This window comes from Parasteatoda tepidariorum, chromosome X1 (genome assembly GCF_043381705.1).
Source record: "Parasteatoda tepidariorum isolate YZ-2023 chromosome X1, CAS_Ptep_4.0, whole genome shotgun sequence".
In the NCBI taxonomy this organism is placed as follows: domain Eukaryota; kingdom Metazoa; phylum Arthropoda; class Arachnida; order Araneae; family Theridiidae; genus Parasteatoda; species Parasteatoda tepidariorum.
The window spans coordinates 35,616,492-35,637,752 of NC_092214.1; the positions used below are offsets into that span (position 1 = coordinate 35,616,492).

Below are 21,261 nucleotides of genomic sequence, written 5' to 3' on the forward strand. Positions count from 1 at the left end.
GTTTTTTGGTTGTTTATTATTTCCAGGAATAATTAGCTTTAACATTGCAATTTTTTTAATTTTCATGATACGCTATTTACGTACTTATTTAATAATTGAGGTTTTAGCCTTATGTGAGCGTAAATATTGAAACTTATGTCTAGAATGATGGCAGGGACTGAATAAAAAATGCTATTTTAATGCTTGATTTATTATCTTAAATTTTTTTTTTACTATATTTTTTGATTTTAGATGCATATTTACATAAGATCTATGCTAAAAAAATCTAAGGAGGTTTATACTGCCCCTTCTGCTTTTTTAGGTGTGGAATAATTGTCAGTCTTTCTGATTTAATTATTATTAAAATTTAATTTACTATGTGAAATATTATTTAAAAAAATATAATGAATATAATGTATTAATCTACACAGTGAAAAAATCTGTCAAATTTACAAAAAAAAAAAAAAAAAAAAAACTTCGGCTGTTGTGCGAGTATAAAACAGTTTTTTTTTTCTCACAAAACTATAGTTATTTGAAAATGAACATGTATTTTTAAGCAGATAAATAGTGTTATTTTAACAAACAAACTCTGTTATTTTTTTAAAAAAAATATTTTATTCTAAAAAAAAAAAAATACCTTATGAAATAATTATGTGGTCAGTGCGAGTCGAGAGCAGAATTCGTACGACCAATAAACGTTGGGATTCGAACTAGGGAAAAAAAAAGAAAACATTTTGCAGCCGGCGGGAAACAATTAAAAATGGAAACACCTGTATTTATCTTTAAACTGTTTTTTTTCTGTTAAAATTTGTTTTTTTTTCCTGTAGAATTTACATTTTTTACAGTGTGATTGGCTCTAGAATTACAGTAAAACTGTTATTTACCTTTATTACCTGTTATTTACCTTTAAGTTCATTAAGTAATCGAAATAATAGATGTCGTTTTCAAATGTTTGATACTTTTCTTTGTATTCTTTGTTTCTTTTTTTTAAGATGTATCAGTATCTTATAAAATGAAACCTATCCTGTTTGACTTGAAATTTATGTACTAAGATCTGAAAAAAAAATGCTTCTTTGAAACGGTCTTTTAAATTAACTAATATAATAGTACATTCGAATAGTTTCATAACATCATTATAATTATATTTCGTTCATGCATCTTTTAATAAGCTGGTATATTTAAAAAAAGAGTCAATACACTAAAAAGAGAAGGATGGAAAAAAAACAATTTGAGAAAAGAAATGAAAAATCAGAAAAAGGAATTCCCAATTTCATATTAGCATTTCATTTCTTCAATGTATAAAAAGCTGTAAAACTATGTAACAAAAATATCATTAAAAATTTTATCTTAGATATGAGGGTTTTTTTTCCTCTATCATACGTGAAATGGAATTCTATATTTTTTTCGGCGAAGAAAAAGTATCCAATTATAGATTTGCCTTTCTTTGAAAGTTTAAAAAAAAAGTTTGAATATTTCTTTCGTATTTTTTTTTTTTTTTGAAGTAGAAACAGATGCTTAAATTTTTTGTATCAAGAAATTATAGTCTTGGTAGAATTCACCACAGATTAAAATTCAAATTAATTCACTAGTATAATTTTTAAATAATGATTTTCGAAAAACTCATTAAAAAACTTACTATGTGGAGTGAAATTAACTTTTTAAAACTTCAATCTCGTTTAGTAAAAAAATGTCTTTTTCATCAAATAAAATCTTTCTTAGTAGCTTACCCATCCCTTAATTAAAATACAGAACATATTTTATATATGAATCATATCATTTGCTTCTATTTTATTACTTTTTATTACTATAATATTCAGATGATTTATGCAAGTCTCGATTTAAGCGTTTAGTATAAAGCACTTTCCTTGAATTTATTTTTCTTAGAAAAGATAGCTCAAATTGATGTACATTTTATGTCAGATTTTGTGCCGTTTCCTCCTGTACTCAACGGGGAGCAAATTATTTCTTTTAATATGTGTGAGAAATTAATTCGAACGTACGTGATGCTTATAAAATTCTTACCTACTGGCTTTTAAAGGTAAGATGAATCTGGTGTGATTTTTAAGGCTGAACAATGTAGGACTCATTTTTAATATTTTCCAAATAAATAAATAAATTCCAATAAATAAATTCCAAATAATTTAAATAAATTATCCAAAAAAACTGAATCGGTATGATACTCCCTGATTACAAGCTTCATTCACTTCAAATATATATATATATATATATATATTNGTATATATATATATATATATATATATATATATATATATTCCACTCCAGTCACATCAGCTCATCTTGATGCCCTGGAATCCAGTATTATTCTTATGAATATTGATTCTCGTGTTAACGACAATAGTTCCTCACCACATCTGCGTAGCTCGTGGAAATACATTTAATCCTGTTCTGACCCGCTCTGTGGTTTTTCTTGTTCTGTTTTTCACCTTTCCTTCTCTTTTGACTATTGTGCTTTTTCTAGTTTTGTTTCTCATATTTATTTTCATTGACAACTTTACTTTCTATATTTCAAATCAATTTTGCTTGATCTCATTCACGTCTGGCATGTTTTGAAACTGGGCGCCTATTTTTGAGCGCTTGAAACATTTCAACTGTCATTTCCTATTTATATATTTTTGAAAGGAATGAAGTTTTTATTCAGGTAATAAAGATTTAGTTAAACAGTTGAATTGCTTTGTGACGTTTTAACTTTTTAGTTAGAGGAAAATACTTATATCTTATTACGGAAGCCAGAATTGGGGATAATGATTCCCTTAAAATTTGAATTTCTTAATTTATCATCCCACTTTTAGTGTATCAGGAGAAATATTTATACATAAATTATTAAAAAAAACTGCTTTTCTGCTATAACAGTTATATTAGTTAAAATAATTATTTTTATTGAACAAAGATTATTTTATTAAACAAAGATTATTTTTATGGAAAAGATTATTTTTATTCATAATTACGAATCCTTATTCCTTTGACGCATGTGGGACACAGATGTCACATTTATATATATTTTTTTCTGATGCTCTAATTAAGAGCAAAAATTTATTTCGGTATTTTTTAATTATTAAAACCAGTGCAATAATTACTAAAAAAATCCTGTTACATTATCGGAATTGCTCAAATTATCGGAATTATTACCTGGTACTAAAATATAAAATTCAAAGAAAGTAGTTTGAATTTTTTTTTTCATTCATATTTTAAATTTTATCAATAATTCATTATGTAAATGAAAGAAATTTTGATGAGGAGTAACTGTTTCTCTTAGATCTAAATAACTGCAAATAAGTGCAAGTTTGAAAAATTATTGTGATTGGAAGATTTCACCTTTAACGCAGAAAAATACACTGTTGTTTTATGCTGTATTTCATAACCATAAATTAATAAAATGCTAAATATAATATTTTTTGTCTATTTTAACCTAAATTAAATAAAAGTACAGAGAAATGTATGAAAAAAGTTTTTAATAAAAATTCTACATTAAAAGGTTTAATTGGAGAGTTCTGACTTTCAAAGCTAGCTAACCTTTTTTAATCTACACTATCTTTCACTTCTATTAATTATAATATCATAATTGACATTTTTAGTTTTAATTCAAAAAAGTTTTTTTAATTATTATATTTTGTTTTTGGTATATAGTTAAATCGTTTGCCTATATGAAATATTGGTCTTTTATTTAAAGAAAATGTCATGATATTATGTATTTTATAATTACACGTGTCGCTTTGATATAATGCTTCTTTTATTTCTCTAACAATAAATTTTTAAAAAAATGGAATTTAATATGCATATCCCTTTTCAGTAGACAAAAAATCCCTGGCTATGTCATGTAATTCAATTTAATTTATTACTTTAACCTTTAGGTTTTTTCCCTCTTTTATTTGAGACATTTTAATATTTGAATCATGTTCTTTTTACAAAACCTTATGACATAATTCATTATTCCCTCTTTTGCCGTAACTTTTATTGAAGAGGGAATAATTTCTCCTTTAAACAAAGCTTATTTTTTTTCTTATTTAGTTGTATTTTTTATTTCTTAGTGGAGTAACAAGTAAACCGGTTTGAAACGTGTAGCGATTGAAAGGGAAAGTCTAAAATCGTGTCTGGAATTAATAAGTACCAATCTGTGCTATAAGATTGTATAGATAGTTGTTTAATTATCCATTTTATTTGCTATGTCATAATGATATAGTTATATATTGTTTGCTTGGACAGAAGACATTTAAAGTCTCTGTTCATTTCAATATATATTATTTAACAACTATGTAAATTAAATTCGCATGCAATTTTTTTTAAACTAGGATACAAAAAAATTTAATAAAACTAGGCTTTTATTGATGAAGTTTTTCAGAATTTTTATTTTAAAAAAACATTTAAAATAGATATCTTGGAATTAAAAAATGCATATTAAAAGTTACACTGTGAAAAAAGTATGTTCAGAATATAGTAAAATAGAGTAATAGAGTAAAATAGAGTAATAGAGTTAAATAGAGTAATATAGTTAAATAGAGTAATATAGTTCAATAGAGTAATATAGTTAAATAGAGTAATAGAGTTTCTCGTTCTATGGGAACACCAATTCTCAGTTTTTACAGGAGCACACTGGTAAAAACTTTGTTTAAAACTAACAATAAAATATGTTTTTATGATATGTAATAAAATATGGTATTTTTCATCATGATACCTTTAGAGCATGGCATAAAAACCATTTATTCGGTTAAATTTACTTTTTAGTTCTTAATTTTCTATTAAATGTGGGGTAATAAAAATTATAATTTTGAAAATCAGAATTTTTGGTAAACCGTTACCTTAGTCAGAAGTTTCATTACTAAACAGTATGGAAGAGTATGGAACAGTATGGTATTACCAGAATATTTTCCTACAGAAAACTGAAGACATTAAGCTGTTTCCAAGCGTATTACTGTTGGACATAATCATTAAACTAAATAATCACAAAGTAACGTTAATTATTTTCATCATATTTTAAATTATTTCTGCTTCAGTTAGTTCTGATGACTCTTTGCGTTTTCTTACGTTAATTAATTTTTGAAATTAATTAACATATACTATATATGATTCCTGGCAAGACTTTAATTTCTGTTGTTATATAAAAAATATAATTTGTTCCTTTCAGCTCATTGCATATTCATTGTCTTAAAAATAACTTACAGAAAATGTTTGTTAAGTTTTTATTATATGTAAAAGTAAATATACTGGTAATATTGATAAGATAATTATTTTGTCAAACTTTAGTAAGGAAAATTGACATTAATTAGTCTTGCCTGTTTTCTTCGTAACAAAATACATATTTATTTTAAAAATACTTGACATCGTTGTTTTTTCCCGTTTCAAATTTTTATGAGTATTTAAAAAGTAATAAAAAAGAGTTTTTCATAAAAATTTAATCAAGGGTTAAAATGTAAGCGAAAGAAATTTAATTAATTAAATAAATTTTTTTTTTGGTAGGAGGGCACACTCGTAAAAATAATAGCGAATTTACTAGTTTATTAAAATTAATTTTGATTATAATATTTAAATTGTGGATTTAAGATCTGGCTCATTTGCCATTGTTAGATTTTCAAATCTTTTATTTTTGATGGTTTATTTTTGATTTCGAGCCACACTGAGAAATAAAAGTATGGACAAAACTATTAGGATATGGTAAAAATTTCCGTGTTACTAACTCTATGGTAGCACCAAAAAGCTTGGTACTTTTTACTGGTAATGATATTTTAAAATTAATAATAAATTATGGTTACATAATATGTGATAAAATTTGGTAAACGTGGTCAAATTGGGAAAATTTATCATGATACCCTAGAGCATGGCATGAAAACCATTTATTCATTTAAATTTACATTTCAATTCATTTTTTCTACAGTGTGGTAATAAGAACTATAATTTTAAAAACCGAAATTTCCGGTAAACCGTTACCATATGAGCGGAAAAAATTATTAAATGAATGGTTTAAATACTGTATTTATCTACCAGAATTATGACTTTCTTTGGTGCGTAGCGTTTTTAAAAAGTGCTTTAAGGTGCTTATTTTCGATTTTCGTTTTTAAAAGCCCTGAAAGGTGCTTTTTTTATTGGGTGTTTTTAAAAAATGCTTAATTTTTCCTTTTCGAAAATGAGATTTTTTTCCCTTAACCATGTCGATTTTCGCCACGTATTATGCAAACACGTGGTTTTTACATTATTCTATTCAACGGCATTCACAATTTATTCAACCACAATCTATTTCACGTACCGTTGGTTCATAGCGTATAAAAACGCCTATCATTTTACACGTTTGATGAAATACTTGCGAGTCCGCATGTGCATATACTGAGCTGGGTTTGGTGAGATTATTACACTCTCATGTGCAACTCTGCTGTATTTTGCAAAATATTCTTAATTTCAGGGTACATTTTCCACCTTCTGATATCGAGCCGAAAAATCTCACGATCATTTTACAATGTCTCGATCACTACAATATGTACAAGAAAAGCGTTCTTTGTCAAAATTTAGTTATTTAAAGGTGCTTGTTTTTTTTTGTTGAGAGATTTGGCTACGCACCCTAGAAATATCATTACCATACAGTACTGTAATTTTACCAGAATTTTTTCTCCTCGAAAAAACTTAAAATTTTTTGACCGAAATGCTATATTTCATATATTTGACGAATTTGCTTCTTCGATCATGTGCCATCTCATAGCTTTCTGCTACTAACTTTTTTTTAAATGATTTTAAAATTGTTTCCACGGTATACTGGAAAAACACAAGAGTTAGTGCGCATGCGAGTGAAGCAAAGTCCTTGGCAATGACTGATGACTCAATTTTAATACTTATGTTATATTTTTTGTTGTAATTTCTAAATATTTGTGTAATTGATATTTTACGTTATAATCCTAATGCTTTTGACGAAATTCATATAATCAAATATGTGAATATAATAGTTTCTTCAATTTGATGAAATATTTGCTCGGAGAAAAAAAAAGGTACGATTTCGTCATAAGTTCTGATAATCCATTTTTTAAAATGTTTAGTTTTTTTTAATTGCTTAAATGAAGCGCGTTTATCAGTAAATCCTCACTGTCCTTGTTTTAATTGGGGTAATTGGCGATTTTTCTGAAATCCTTTTGTACCTATTGTATTGTAATAAATGATGAAATTTCCAAAATATTTGGATTTATGTTTTTAATCTCGTGTACAAATATTGCTGTAATTATTTTAACATATTGATTGTAACATTTATTCTATGAATGCTATAATTTCCCCTTTTGTTTTATGCTTGATTTTGACTATGATTAAAGCGAATAAAATTGGAATCACTATACAACCTTTTACCTATCCTTTTGATTAAAATTGACCACTTAATTTTGATGAATCTCACTCCAAATAGGCATTCTAAACGAACAAAAATTAAAAGATTCATCTTGAAATAAAATTTTACTTACTTTTACGTTATTGAAACTATTTAAGTTATTGCCGAAATTATATTCATTATGCATTTTATTTATTTTAATTTTTCTATTTGAATTTTCTAATGACGCAATGTACTATGTATTTCATCGAATGAAATCATTTTCATAATATTGCCGCAATCTTTTTCTGCTGAAACGTTACGTTTTCTTGTTAACCTTGAATTTTTAGTTGTTTATTTCCTTTAAACGAACAATGGTAACATAAAAACTTTTTCTCGCTTTTTATTACATCAATTGTGAAGCTTTAATCTAGTTATACAGTAGATTATCACACACAAGGGCTATAAAATTTACATTGACTAATTACTTCTAGTGTAAAATACACATATTAACTCGCATTAGTCAATTACAATAAAATAGCAATAGCAATAATGTGACCATGACTTATCGCAATCATAAGAAAAGTTGGTTTACTGATGAGCTGGTTTGGTTTACTGAAATATGCTACTGATGAGCTGGAAAGTACAACGTAGATTTAACTCTACTTCTATCGCGATTTTGTGTATACCTATTTCTACAAAAAAATAATGTTTTTACTCTTTTGCGTTTAAGCTTAAGAAATTGCCAAAACGGCTCTCTTCAAATTGTCATTAAATAGGTAATTTCAGTAGTACAGTGCCGTGCAAGTTTTCAGCTATTATATTGTTATTTTAATTTGATTACAATAGAATGAAAATTAGTCTTTTAATAAAACGCAGTTTCTATATTTTAAAGATTTACGTATATTTATAAAGTTACATGTATAAGCAGACAGAAGCTGAATTACATTATTAAAAGATACTGGCCCGAGACTTTAGCACGCCACTCTGTATTTATTAATGTAGTGATGCGTATTGCTTTGCAGCAGTTGGGTAATCCATTTTTTTAGAATAAGGTTTGCAAAGATTTCCACTTGAAAACAACATGGCGGATAAGAAAAGAATGATTAAGTTATACAATAACAGCTTTATTTTTCGATACAAATGAAATCGGATTCACAAAAGTCATTATAATTGATATTATGCCACAAAATGGTGTTGATATATAGGTGTGAAATTGTTTAAACCAGATCCTAGGTGTTTATTTACAAAACTTGATAGTGATATATAGATGTGAAATAACCAGTATATCCACATCATTGATATATAGCTGTTGATATATAGGTGGGAATTAAGGTCAACTAGATTAAACTAGTTTTCTTTTAGGTGCCAAAAGACACCTCATGGTATAAACTATATCATATTCACATGTTTGCGCATCTAAAGTAAAAATGTTGTTTTGATTTTGTTTCTTTATTCCCATATATATGCATTTTTTTGTGCTCAATACAAAGAACAGCTATACACCGTCGTTAAATCTAGTAGTAGGTAGCATGAAATAGAGAAGGGCAGCACAGCAGTACATCTAGGATTACAGTTATATCTAGGATTAGGATCCTAGTGGTACAGCTGTGATCAAACCCACTACATCCACGCTTCAGAGCGTTTGTTGGAAGGTGGAAAGTTGATACCGTCGGCCAAAGAAGTTCTCACGGTTTTGAAATAATTTATTGAACTAATTATAGTAGGTTTGCCTGTATGTCCAGTTTGGCGTAGCGTATTTCGGCTCTCGTGCCGTTAAAATCTTCATTCCATCCATTCCATCCATCCTTTAAAACTGTGAAAGTAGTCTTTAATTACTGTAGGGATAAAAAAAGGGAAAATTAATTACTGAAGGGAAAAATTTTCTGATTAATGGGCCACTTACAAAGTTAGACACCGCTTACATTACGGCAATACATTTTAGAGACAAGTAAAACAAGCTGCTTATGCCCCTAGAACTTTTTCGAAAATTCTACGTTATTGCTTCAACACAGCGGCAATGATAGAAAAAGTGAAAATATATGTCTTCCACGATTGCTTATCAGCTTCACGTAGAACATGTTAGTAAAGTATTAAATAGGGAAACGTCCGAGAATAAAAGACCCCCATGCAACACGCATTAAATCTTCATCCAAAACTACAAACAGAAAAAAAAACTTCAACATTCGTGTCGTTGCATCGTAACTTTTTGATAACCTTTTTTAAATTCTGACCCCGTGAAAGTTTATTGTGTTTAAAAACCCTCCTTTTCTAGCTTTAAGGTGACTGCTGGAAGGGCATGGCAGATTGCTAGTTTATTTTATTTTTTTCAACAAATCACAGAGTTGCATCAGATGAGCATAACAAGCCAAAAGCATTCTAGTCTGTCACATCCTCTTCGATGGGTTCCAGAAATCTTTTCTTTTTCTAACTACTTCAGCTTCGAAAGATGGCCATCCCTGTTTAAGGGATATGCAAAAGATTTCCCGACTTCTTATTTTCCTTTCTATCCCTTTTTTGGGAAAAATAGGATGTTTTGCTTTTTTTTATTATTCCCGAATTCCGAATTCTTTTATTTTTTTGTGAGGCAGCGTGCAATAGATTGATTGCGTCCCATGTAACTTTATGTGATTTTTTTTCGATAATGTTACAAAACAGGGTGAAGGATTGGGACATAGCAGTTTGTATGATAGAAATGAAAAGTATGTGCCTGGAATATAAGCTGCGGGATTTCTTTCTTTTGATTTTCCTGTCCCAACTTAATCCCATTCTTTAAATAAATAGAGCGCGCAAAAGCTGTTCAAATACTTACTTGAAAAGTTGTAAGATAAGAATTCTTTCTGTTTAAAGAAGTTTAGGGTCCTTTTTTTAAACTTTAGACATTGAAATATCTTTGTTTGAATTTTGAAATAGGTTTTATTTTTCAACCACTTATAATGTCTGAATACTTACGCACACTTTTCTTTTAATATTATATTCCTTGTTTTGTAAATAAGTATATCCAAAACATTATGTTAATTTTTAAGTCCATAATATTTTGTTTTGTTTTACATTTTAAAATGGTCATTCACAGATTAAATTTTTAGATATTGATTTTTTTTCAATCGGTAGCTCGTAAAAGATATTTCATGGTAGAAACTGCATTAATTTTAAGGCATTTAAAATCGTATTTTTATGTTTTTTATAATTATGTCGATGAAATCTTAAAAATACGACTTAATTTAAATTTAATTGTTCAGAAAGTATTCAACCAATTTTGTTCAAATTTCCCATTTTTTGTCATTAAAATAACTAAGATAACGTAAAAATTTCTTTACAATTTAAAACTTTCTACAACTATTAAATCAATAAAATTTTATGTTTTATCAGTTAAAAAATACATTGTTTCAGAATACGTTAAAGATAAAAAATTATTACCGATCATTCCAAGATTTTTCGATATAAAATTTCATACAAAAGCGATAAAACCATTAAAAAATATAAAAAATATCAGATCATTAAAGTCATCTTAGCGTAAAGTTTTGCCCCCTACATAATTCTTCCCATTTTTTAAAACGTTTTGTGATTGTTATAACGTTGAATTAACGAGAAGAAAAAAAATCTGCATGTGTTTTCTTTAAAAATCTCATTTTTATTCATATTTTCATTGACTTAAAGTACATGGTTCAAAAATTAAAACTTTATAGAGATGATGAATACTGTAGTTATTCTAATGGCATGGAGATAAAGTCGAATGAGAAAAATGCATTACGAAGAATAAGTTCATTCATTTGTAAATGCATTGTAAATTTACGAATTATTCATAGCCCATTTATCTTATAATCACTTTAAATCACCGAACAAGTATTCTTTAGCTAATATATTCTGTTGCATTAAGAAATGTGTAAAATTTAATTGGATGATGGGATAGATATTTCTCGAACTCTTTTCGTCCTTTTTAACCCTGAAACAGAAGTAGTTATCATTCATTACCTTTTATTTAAATTAAAATTTTACTTCGATGGTAATTTCTAATGCTTGTGTTGAGTAAGGACTTCTTTTAGCAAGGACTGCGAAGAGACTCTTGATTTTGTATCGATTTTTCGCTTTTCTTTTATTAAAGCCTGCTTGAAATTCATGAGGTATGGGTTTAGGAAGGCGGAAAACAACAGGGGTTCTCATGATTAATTAAAATTTCACTCTAACTCAGTTCCTTAATCTCAATTGAAACCGTAAAGGATCGTTTGTTTAGAGTTAGTTTGCCAGTAAGGATTGCTTGTCAAATCTATCTACTTTATTCGACTTATTCGAACCATTTCGAAAGCGCGAAGTGATCAAATTATTTGAGGATTTAAATGATTCGAGAATATACGTGAGTGAACAGAATGTATAAATTCAAATTGAAATTTATGTAAAGGAAATATTTTTAGAAATCTTTATAAACGAAACTGGCAATATAAATTGTACAAAAGATTTTGGCAATATGTAATGTATTAAAGAAGATATGTCTGTTTAGTATAATTTTTTCAATGTTATTATAATCTAGATGTCTAGTTTATGACTGCATTTCTTTGGATAATATATATTGTTTTCAAATATACGATTTTTTTAAAATCGTCATACCTTTTGCTTCCCTGTACTAAATCGTTTCTCAAAACTGAGCAATGTGTCCAAACAGTTTCAAAATATATAATAGAATTTAAAAACTCCATGTATTCAAAATTGTAACAGCATATTCTCAATTTTATGCAAAATACATGTTCCCATATGGATGTGGAGGAAGTAAGATATAGCGAAAAAAGCAAAAGGAGAAATTAAAAAGTAAATCAGTCCTCTAAGCTAGTTGGACCATATTTTTCAAATTGCAACCCTTTGTACTATTGAAATTGGAAATTAGTATGGCATAATGAGGCATTACGGTGGCCGCTATGTAAAGCTCCCAAACTCTCTCGGGACTGGGATGTTACAACATTCTACTGAAATTCCGGAGGTCTTTGGTCCGAACCCTGCTGGTTACCAACATACGTCACTCTCACACTTTTCTCTATATACTTCAAATTTGTGACATTGTTTTTTGCTCAATGACTATACATGTTGTTTCAATTTTGAATACACAGGGTTTTCAAATTGGACTATATCTGTTTCGGAGCTATTTTGACACATTTTTGCTTAATTTTGAGAAACCCTTTTTTTCAGTATATGCAATGTTTAAAATTTATGTTGATAATATTGTTCAAATTTACTGCAACCTTAAGATTACACCAAGTTGAAAAATATTACCATATATGAAGCTTGAGTCAAATTTTCAGAAAGATTAATCTAATATATACTTTATTCGACTTATTCCAACCATTTTAAAAGCGTGAAGTGATCAAATTATTTGAAGATATAGCGAGATTGGAATGAAGTGATCAGATTATTTGAGGATAAGGGACTAAGTTGGACAATTTTGTTCGAGAAATATGAGTGAATAGGATGTACAAATGCAAATTGAAATTGATTTGAAGGAACTATTTAGAGAATTTTCAATAAAACAAAACTGGTTATAAATTTGACATACGATTTATGCAATATGGGAAAAAAAAATTTTTTTAAAAAATAGAAAAATGATAATTTAGCATTATTTATTCAATTTTTAAAGAATTAAATGTATTTTCTTTATTTGTATTTTTGATAATATTTAGTGTTTTTAACTATGTTATTTTCTTATCTGTTATAACTTTTTCTTCATTATGTTAGAAATTTTAAGCCTTCGGACCCATAATAATTTTATAATTTGTTGCAGCCTTAATATGACACTAATTTTAACAATATTATCGTTTAAATATAATATTACAGTATTAAATATAATTATCAAAGAATACCCTATCTTTTGTTAAATATAATAGCTTGTTGCAACCTTAATAGGGCAATAAGTTCAACAGCATTATCGTTTTCTGCAATCTTAATCTTATCGTTAAATTATAAAAATAGCAAATCACACAAATGAAAGGCTATCTTCTAGATGATAAATATAACTTCTCTTTCATTCTATTTTTCTCTTGTATGTTCTAAATGTTTAAAATAATAGCATTAATTTAAAGAGGAAGTTAAAATTATCTATAACCTAAGACGTTAATTTTAAAAACTATTTCCTCCATAAATGTTTGTATTCCTTCGTGTACGTAGTCTTACTCACAACATTTTAAACAACTGCTTCGTAATAATATACAAAGTATTTTTGTATGGAAGCTCTTTTCTAAGATAAATGAACACTTTAACTTTAATTTTTTTTCTTTGAAAAAAGCAATAAACGTCAAAGATAGATCCCATGAAGGATTTCACATTGCTGCGCAAATTCAGATTCACGTCAGTTCTTGTAATGCATTTTCAAATACATGTCTTATACTTATCAGGAAAAAATGCTGAGACATTAAAACAAGATTAATTGCCAAAAATATAGGCATGATTAATGGGCTAGAAATATGCGTAAAACTTCCCTTAATTTCATCAGGTTGGACAACTGTTCTTCATAAGTTCGAAAATAGAACGCGGCAAATCATCCGCAATGATAAATGAGAGTTCTGTTCCCTCATCGTCAATGATGCTGCAGATGAGAGTAGGGGATTCCTACATCAAAAGTAGCAGAATTTATCTGTGAAATTAGCTTCTTTAGTATGTAAGTATAAAAATTCAAGCGATACCAATGCTTATCTCTTCACTTTTCCTAGCTACACGTGATTCAGATTGAAATTCTATTATTTCTTTTGATATTATCACTTGTTTTTAAAAATCTCAACTGTTTTCTAAATAAATTAAACAGAATAAGGAAATTTTAGGTGAAAATACATTTATTTATTGAACAAAATATACTAAGACCAATTTAAACTTTCCATTTTATTGCCACTTGTGAAATGCAAATATTAAGCAATAGTAAAATTAATTAGTGAAATTAAACATCTAGTTAATCACTGAGTAATGGTTTCAAAACTTAGTTTAAAACTTGGGTAATAGACATAAATAAGTAAATAAAATTATAGAATATTTTGCAATTAGTATTGGTTTTTCATATTTATTATCTAAACATAGTAAAATAGCAGAAAAATAAGCAGGAATGCTTGAATTTCTTGTAAGGAAAATTACTTATATAAACATGGATTTATTATTGTTTTTAAAAATTAAACTAAAAGTATATTTTATAAAAGTATATATTGAAACTATCATAAAATATTAAAATTGTCACAGCTTGTGATATTAAATTATATCCTATGATTTAGCTATGTATAAGACTAAGTGTAACAGAAACAATACAACACACTCAGAACAGGAAATTAAAAAAAGTTAAAAAAGTACGAAAACATGTAACCTTTAAAGCCACTGGGTCAAATAGTTTAAGTGGAATAAAAAAGTTCTGTCTCGTGCAATTCATTTTAATTAGTTTAAATTGGTTATAAGAAGGTACAGTACGCCGAAAAAAAGGTGTCACCCTGCATAACTTTTGTTCTAGTAATCGATTTTTCAGATATTAAGTGCTAATCTTAATAACTCAAGGAGTAGACTACAAATATGCTAATTAGTTAAAGCTAACTATTAAGTAAAAGGTGAAATCAGGCACTGATGTGCACTTTCTCTGAATAAGCATACCTTTTTTACCTTTAAAATAGTGAGGTGGTTTGCCGCAATCTGGAAGATATAGTTTCAATAGTTTACTCTGAAGAACGGTCCCAATAATTTTGTCAAAAGTTAGACCCTTAATGTTAATTTTACTTTTTGCCTGTTTCATCCTTGAGAACTTTTTTTAGCAAATCGAAACATTTTTATTCATTATAATTAAACTCATTTATCCAAAGATAAATCCATTGCAAAATGTTGTTAGGAATTATTTACTATCTTGTATTATATCATATAATAACGGTCGAAAAAAATCGTAAGATAAGTAAATTTTTACGTCATTTTAAACAACGTCGTTTAAACTAGTAAGTAAAATAAGATAATGAAATCGGATATGTAGATTCGATTCTGCGTAATGCTATTTCAAAAAAAATCTTATTTTAAAATTTTTATTTTTCAATAACTATTAAACCGATTTTTAAAATTTTTATTTCTTAAGAACAATTAGATCGATTTTGTACAAATTTTATATTTTATCATTTATAGTTATCGAGTATCATGTAAGGAACTTGCATATTTTACAGTTCTACCATTCTTAAATAAATAAATAAAAAAATTAAAAAGCGATAAAAATTATTAAAACTTTTTTTGCATTAATTAATAATTTCTCATTTTAAAACTTTTTCTATTCGTTTAGAAATAGGCCGAAATATGGGGAATTTTGCAAAAAGTGAAAATAACATTAGATTAAGAATGTTTTATAATAAAGCTCTGCGTAGCATTTCATACGTCAACAAGCGGTAAGCGACGTTGAATGCAAAATATGCGTAAGAAAGATCTGGGTAAGTTTCCAAAACAATCTCCTACGATAATATTGACCATTATTATATTTGGTACAGTTATAGCTTTCTTGAAATAATTCATTCAAATTAATTCAAAAACTAATTCATTCATAACATTGTAAATACATTTATTATTTTTTTTATAATGAATGTCACATGTTATGACGAATCTAGCGTTAAGAAGTTGAATCATTCACGTCGAAATTTTAGACATTTACAATGTTTTATAATATTTTTGGCAATCAAAACTGAGGAAAGGCTTTATGATAAAAAAAAAATTAGCATACTGTTAACTGACAACTAAATGAGTAAAATGACTTTGATAAGCACTAAAATTCTTAGTGCTGCAATCCTCACAAACAAATATATTTATTCATGATTGACGACACAACTTTACTTCCTTATGTAAGAAAAATTACTGAAATAGATGTGTTATTTGTTCGTATATATATATNCATATATATATATATATACAGAACTTTTGCCGCAATTAATTCCGTGAAAATTATGATGGGCAATTTTTAAAATGCAAATATTGTTTGAACAAACTTTTGGTGGCCTAAACCATTAAAGTATGTAGAATAATTGGTGTATAAATAAATGTAAGGATGTATATAAATATTATTATTAACTGCAATAACATATTTATTGCTGAATAATAATAATAATATTTATTTAAAACTGGTTGCCATAAGGTTTTAATGATTCCAATATTATCCACATGTATGGGGGGTACATTAAAAGGGGTATAAGAATAAGAAAAATATCAGAAATGTCCAATATTTTTAACACTTCGGGTTTATATATCACTACCTTTTGCCACTAAAATACTTTCTTCAGGGTCAAACTATGTTATGAAGTCCATTTTGGGGAATTCTGATTTACGGGAAATCATTCAGAGAATGTTGAGTCCAGCTTTCACAAAGGTTTGCCAAAGTTTTTTTTTTTTTTACCAATGCCCACCTGGGGAATGACCTTTCGTCATACATACATCTGAAAGGCAAATTTGTTGGCAACTCTTTCTGGCGCATCATATTAGGTGGGCCAACGTTGCTCCCATAGTAAGGACAGATAGTATAGAGAATGAGAGAGCATCCATACCCTGCCCGGGATTCAAACCCAGACACTTTCTGATGCAATTATATATTAACAAAAAGCTTTGTTCTAATAATCCAAATTTGAATTTGATTTAATGTTCTCTCTGAATAGTAAAAGTAACTTAATCTACGGGAGCACCAAAAAGCTCGGTAATTTTTACCGAAGCGCTTTAGTAAATATTTCGATAAAATTAACAGTAAAATATGGTTTTATATTAGGCAACAAATGTTGGTAAATGTTGTAATTCTATCATGATACCTTAGAGCTTGGCATTAAAACCATTTATTCGGTTAAATTTATTTTTCAATTTCTTTATTTTTTAACTAAATGTGTTAACTAAAACCAGAATTTCCAGAAAACCGTTATCATATGAGCTGAAAAATTACAAAATGAATGGTTTGAATACCATATAATTTGGTGTTAATCACCAGAATTATGTTTTTTTAACTTTTTTTAAAAATAGAAATGTCATTAGCATACAGTACGGTAATTTTACCAGAATTTTTTTCTTCATGCATGAATTATATTTAGTGTTTTATTACACCATTTTCGGTGTTAGGATATACTAAAATCTTTTTACTGTGTATATTTTTATTTATTATTTTATAAAAGCTCGAACTCTTTAGCTCGTTGTATAGATCCGTATTTATATTACGATAAGATTCCATAAAGAAATTAAGCTGTTACGAAACAAGTACTGTGTGTATCTTTTTTTTTTTTGTTCAAGATATCTCTCATTCAACTTATATTGAACTATTATCTTCTCGCTGCTTATCTCAATCCAGATTCCTCTACGCTTTTATACACATACTGCTACTCAAGAACTGAATGATGAGTCCTGAGGGTGAAAAAAAATATGCGTTGGATAGGAGTTTTCCTGAAAAAAAAAGGATATCTATTTTGCAAGAATTGATGCCCTCCTTTTGTAGTCTATATCGGACGCACTCTTTCTCCAATGGACCTGCTCGTCTGGATATCTAGAAAGTGGGAAAAAACGGAATCTCCCTCGATTCTCCTAGTTTTTCCTTTTTTTTTTCTGCCATTTCTTGAGCTTATTTATTGGAAAGTGCCCTAAAACGTGGCTGAGTCTTCTTTGCAATATGCAAAGATTGATTTTTATATTTTAGATGTCTCAAATATTATTTTTTGTAGCATATTTATTGGCCTGTATTGGATTCGTTAGCTGCAAAAATAACTTTCAATAAAATAGTTAAAGAAATGGAAATTACACTTTTCCCGACTGTTCTTAACTTTTCCGATAATCTATGAAGTTTTGAGATACTATTTTTAAAGTATTTGACTACCTTTCGTGTAATTTTTTGTTGTTAATTTCTTACTTAATGGGCTTAATGAAATTTACTCCAAAACCTTCAGATTTTCCTTCCAATAAATATTTACTGTGCAAAAAGTATATAAGAAATACGAAAGGGTTCTAGAATTCTTGTAAATAAATAATCCAAATTTTCTCTTTTATTGTAGCTAAGATTAATGTTTTTTACTAAATTTATTAGGTTTAATTTTTTATTGGTATTAAATAGACTGCTTGTATAAAAGCTGAACGACTTCAAAAAATAGTATTCAACTTTTGTATTTTTGATTTGGATAAAACCAAAAGCGTTCTGCACATACAGATATTGACTCAAACTCTAACCTCTGATGCGTCAATCATTTGTAACTAATGTGCCTCCATATATTAACTTATCATGACTATATATTGTTCTGTAGTCTACTAAACTTACATAGTTCTGTAGTCTGTTAAACCGTTTTTTTTTTAAATTTTGTGATGTCACTGTATTGTTTAACATTTCTTGACTAATATAAAGGAAAATATTCAGTGTTTTACGCTGTAATTCCCCTAAGCTGTAAGACTGTCCATATAATAAGCGAGTAAATTTCTATTTTGCATTTTATTGCGGGACGCTTAAAGAGACAATTATGCTGTTAGATCGTGATAGGAAATATCAGGGTACAATTTCTATCCTAGGTGCTTTCTAACAATTTAACCTTCTCATATAAAATTCCTAGTTTCACTTCGTTTTTAAAATTCCAAGATCCGCCTATCCTTTGGAAAATGTCCAAACCCACCTTACCTTCACCCAATCATTGGAATAATTGCAAGACCCCTAAATATCACAAAATTAAGAGATCCACCTCCTTATAGAGATTCACCCCCAGAACCTGTCTACTCATTTATTTGAGAATTTAAGAACTGTATCATTACAATCGTAATATACTTAAATTCTACGTAATTTGTGTTGACGTATTTATTAAAACCATTTTCTTTATGCAGTTGGACTATTTAGGCTTAGACGACTAGCAACGGTTTGGTCTAGTACAGTGGTCGGAAGTACTGTTCTATTAGTAGCAAAATTAGTGTAGTCACTACTTCGTAGTTTGTAGTGAAGTATGATAATTCTTAAAAAAAAGTAATGTTGTGAGTACTGATAGTAATGTTGCGAACTGATAGTTGTGAGTACTGATAGTAGTGAAGTATGATAATTCTTAAAAAAAAAAAACAATCGTTTGTAATGATTCCCGCTAACTACTTTTCACGATAGCTTAGTAAGATTCAAACGCGAAAATAAGATTCAAACGCGATTAACTTATCGAATCTGATTGGTACAAGCCTTCGCGAGGTCTCCAATGGTCGTAATGAGAATGACCCCGTGGTTAAGCGTTAATAAAAATTACATATTTAGAATTATATATTAGTAACATTTAAGCTAATCATTACAAATAATAGCTAATTTGTCACTTTAGTCATGTGACAAATTACAATTATTTTGTTTTGTGACAAAATCATTACAAGTGCGAATGTACATTCATGAGACATTGATGTTATTCAAATGGAAGGAATCATATTTTCTCTGTAGTTTTCGATAAACTTTATTTTTAGGGCAAGTAAAAGCGCATTAAATACTTAAATTAATCGCAAATATTTTATAATTTCCTTGCATTTCTTATACTATTAAATATTCGCTATCGAGAAAGGGATTAGAAGTTGAGGGTTAAACGAATAAAGTCATAAAAAATCCTGAAAAAGAGAGAAAAGAAATCGACATTGGACATGCCCTTCAGCGCTCCATAAGCAAAAAATGAAAAGGACTGACTAATATGCAAGGCTATATGTATATATTATTTTTTAAAAAACTTACTAAGAAATTATACATTTTTTAAAATTTAATTTTTAGGGTCTCCAGAACGAATTAATCGATTTCACATAGAAGTCTATGGTGAATCGATGATCGGTTAACGAACAATTCGGATAGCGAACACTGCCTTGGAATGGATTATGTTCGTTAACCGATCACCCACTGTATTAAATATTCGCTATCGAGAAAGGGATTAGAAGTTGAGGGTTAAACGAATAAATTCATAAAAAATGGTTTAGAATATTGAATTGACTCATGTAAACATGAATAACTTAGTCTTAATAATTCCTCATGCTCGAAGACAATTTCTTTTTTCATTTTGAACATGGATGTAGTGAAAGTTGGTCTCCTAAAAGTAGTGAAATAGGGACTACATTTCGAAAGTAGTTTGTAGTCGCGTGCTTCATTTGAAACAAGTAGTTTTAGTTTTTGTAATGCAGTAGTTGTAGTTAACTACAAAAAGTGTAGTTTTTCCGTCCAATGGCTCAGAGGAATGTTTAATTAAAAAAAGTAGTTTTGATTCGATTTAAATAGGTTAATTAAATTGTTTTAATTGATTAGAATGCTGGAAGTAGACAATAAGAACCAAAAAGTTTGCTTAAAGGAGATTTAGATTAATAGATCAAAGATTATTTAGAGCAATTCCTCGCGATGTTTGATTTTTTTTAACTCATTGTACATGTTTATTAGTTGAAATAAATTCAGTCACAATTTTATTAAAGCAATAAAAAGAAATCTAATAGGCAATTGAATTGGTCTTTCAAAGCAACTTCAGAATTTATTCGCTTAAAAAAGATAAAATTAAATTAAAGAAAAATATTTTCATCATTCCTCATGAAAGTGTATACGTACTCTAATTTCATTTGTAAATCGAAGTTTTGCTTCACTTGACATTAGTGAAATAACTAATTAAATTAGTTTAAATTATTGAGCTAGTCTTTTCATCCTTCGCAAGAAGCAAAACTTGTTTACTTTGTTTAAAATAAGGTTTCTTAATGTGATTAAACAAGAATGTCGAAAATGCTAGAACTAGTGATTTACGAGAGAGATTTCAAATATTCTTTTTTTCCTTCTAAACTTTGCATTGCGTAATGAATTATACTTTTTTTTTCTTTTAGGTAAGAGAAATTCAAAAATGAAAATCTTTTTCTTTTGGATCAATAAAGTGTTATTACCTTGATGTCGAATGTAAGTTTTCTTTTCTAAATGTCTTATTTAAGAAGCAGTATAAGTATTTATTGTTGAAATTTTCACAATGCCTTATTTTTGATAAAATTTTGCTTACTATAAGTTGCTAAATGCATAATACATAGGTAAAAAAGAAAATTGT

General features: G+C 27.9%; 1 protein-coding gene across 6 annotated transcripts in view; it reads left to right on the forward strand.

The window, feature by feature from the left end:
* LOC107448983 (FAT atypical cadherin kugelei) overlaps window positions 1-21,261 on the forward strand; it is a 638,818-nt gene that overhangs the window by 102,690 nt on the left and 514,867 nt on the right. Inside the window, exon 4 of one of the 6 annotated variants that reach the window (XM_071187807.1) lies at window positions 21,050-21,119. The exons of the other annotated variants lie outside the window; for them this stretch is intronic. The gene's annotated coding sequence lies outside the window, so the exon portion shown is untranslated. The remainder of the gene's footprint in view (window positions 1-21,049; window positions 21,120-21,261) is intronic. 6 annotated transcript variants of the gene reach the window in all.